Here is a 3,186-nt window from a genome sequence, read left to right as displayed (position 1 = left end):
AAATGGTAGACTAAAAGCTGTTCTGATCCAGTTTAAAAGGAACATTTAGAAATTAAAGATGTTTTTGAGGTAAGCGTTGTGTCAGACCAGGCCGTGAGTGTACGTTACATCCCTAACACATGAAGTCTCTAACCAATGGGTGATGTGATGGTGGCTACATCCAGCATTATATACACTCTCTTACTATGTTCATTATTTTATTTTGGCATGCTGATTCCATCATAATTCACCCAATGATGAGATATAGGTGACAAATCCGAGTCCTTATTTTGATTTTCATGTCATTTTACTTATTAATAACAATAACAATAAACTTCTAGCATGAGAAGATTCAGGAACGGTTAAAGGAATCAAACCGAGGTAATACGTGGTTCCAGAATCGATACAGGATGACACATAAAGCTGTAGACTGGCCCAGCTCATAGGCGTTATATGCTGCCATGCTATATTTAAACCTTGGCTTCCCACGTAACACTACAAGAGCTGAGACACATATGTAATGACAGCTTTACTTGACTACACTGTGATATCAACCCCCTCCCCCCCCCAAGTACATCTACAGGCCTGTGTGTTGCCACATTGTGTTTAGGGCCAGAGTTTAATGGGTAAGCCACGGGCCCAGCAGCACATACGCTGACCTACATCTCAGCGAGGGCCTTATAGGGACAGCACGGGATGACTCATACATACGGAAAGGAGAATGGGATTAAACACCCGGAGTGCATGGCACCAATGGTGATGTGATTAGGTCACGGCTGACCTGGTATACACGAAACTTTCATAAAGAGGAACAATGACATCAAGCCGCATGTCTCCAAAAGCCAAATCAGTGTTGCTCAACACAAAGACATTCTTCTCTAAAGCCACAAGGAGGATGAATAAGACTTTGCGCTGTCACCACAGTGGAAATCACAAGAGATGCTCAAGTCTCTAATGTAATTAACAAAGAGCTTGCATAATCTTCATGTAATTTAGTTACAGCTGACCTAGTGACAATGTAATGTGATTGAGAGTGGATAATCAGGAGTGATTGATTATCGATCTGTGTAAACACTGGGGTTTTTATCAGGATTCAAATACTCCACGTGCGGGCAAAAGGACAGCCTTCAACGTGAGCACGAAGGGCTCAGGGTGAGACTGCAGCCTGTGTCAAGACTTTCTAAGGTAAGCACTGGTGAGGAAGTGAATCAGCAAAGTGTGAGAGAAAACGGGCCAGACTGACCTTTGTGCAGTTACTGGCTCCTACCTGCTGACAACATCTTTATGATTGATGGCGTTCAAGGTTAAAGTGCAACTTTACACCAGTGTTCATCTTTGGTGTGTGTGCTGACTATAAATACCCCTTTTACAGTGACAGCAAGGTCAAGGATTTCATGGTGGGGGCTAATGTGATGTAACAGATGCTGATCATTTAAAATCTATACATATTTCACACAAAAGTGATGAGAGGATGATCAGCTCCATCCTAAAATAAGGGCTTGGGTTCACAGAGGCTGAAAAACTCTTGCAGTTCCGCCTGTGTTTACCAGCATCACTGGCCTCATGCGAGTGATCATTCTCCAGCTAGCGTCAGCGTGTTCACCCTGACACAAAGGGCACTCACACACCTCTTCCTGATCAGTATATTACCAGATACTTTTAACACTTGGAACATCAGTGCCCCTGATGAGGAAATGTATCTCCTAAGACTCCGAGTTTGAAGATGCATTTGGATTTGGATCGTACATCCAGATGAAGGTAAAGCTCTGACTTATCATGAGCTGGCTTCAAGGAGTTTAGCATTAAGGAGCAGTTTTACATTAATATGATTGCTGCAGAAATAAATTTGACTCCAGCTGCCGTGCAGGCTGCATGAATGAACATATTATGCATGAACATATTAAAATGTGAGGCTTAATGCATATCCTTGGGAGTTGTGTGTAAAGGGATCTCTTTGTAGCAAAACTGACATATTTCTCATTTATGGTTTCATAATGAATTTGCTCACCTGTGTGTGTACTTCATGAGCAGAGGTTTAATTAATGTTGTGCTGTTCAAATATTATGCTCATTTTGGTATGATTTTTCTCAGCTGTGCAGACCTGTTCGGCTCTTCCCACGTCTCTGGAAACCTGCTAATTAGCGCTAAGTTACATACAAAAACAACACTACACTTCTTGGATGAGCTGCTTGTTTATTTGTACTGCCATAGTGATTATTAAAGAGCTGCATTAAAATGCTCCAAAAGGCACCAACGGCATAAACACAGTCGAGAAATCCAGTTCAATGACTTGATTTAGTGGCTGTAGTGATGAGAGGTCTGGTTCTTTTCAAAGAGCCAGCCCAAATGGCTCTTCAGTTTTAGGCCTTCTGTTGTAGCCTAATGGTTTGTATGTTGATAAGCAACTTTTAAATCAGTGTTTTCATAAACATTTACCACCACTGTGGAGAACTTACATGGAGTTTAAAGCCTGGAGGATAGTTTGAACCCTATTGTCCTCCACAATGGAAAAAGGCACTGGCTGCCATTCTACCCAGCTCGTCATCAACACTTATCTGTTGATAAGTGAGGTCATTATAGTTTAAGTTGGTATATCTGCAGTTTTTGGCAAGACAGTGGATGCTACAGCAGAAGTACTCAAAACAAGACACTTTTCCAGGGTGAGTGGCAGCTGGAGAAGAGAGGGCCAGCTTTCCCCAAGCAGCATGGACAGGTGAGTGGTTCTTAGACATCTTTGCAGGGTCACAATCGCTCTGTTGTTGTGCACCTTTGCCTGTGCACTATACTCGCTGTTTTCAGAGTGTCTCTCCCCTTCCTTCTTTCATACAATTGTATGATCCTTGTCTGTCTTTGCATGTGATTGGCTGCGTGGGGCGACCATCAAAATAAAGTCCCGCCTCTGCCAGCTGAGCAGGACCGTCTGAAGATTCGTCTCTTCTTGTTCACTACAAAGAATCAGCTTCTAGAGTCGGCTCGTTCGCAAACAACACATAACTAACGTGAAGCCTTGCAGACAGTCCGTAAGTCATTTGTTGGGTTGTTTTGAAGCCAACCTCAAGTGGTCATTTGAGGAACTGCATTTGGTCCAAGTGTGCTTTTTTGCTGCTTATGACCACGATTAACATCCTTCCAGATTGTGGGTCAAAGAGCATTATGATTTTCAACACACAAGTGCAGTAAAACACTCCTTTAAGGTGCTTTTGTAAT

Source organism: Oreochromis niloticus, linkage group LG15 (genome assembly GCF_001858045.2).
Source record: "Oreochromis niloticus isolate F11D_XX linkage group LG15, O_niloticus_UMD_NMBU, whole genome shotgun sequence".
Lineage (NCBI taxonomy): Eukaryota > Metazoa > Chordata > Actinopteri > Cichliformes > Cichlidae > Oreochromis > Oreochromis niloticus.
Note: the sequence above shows the minus strand (reverse complement) of the source record.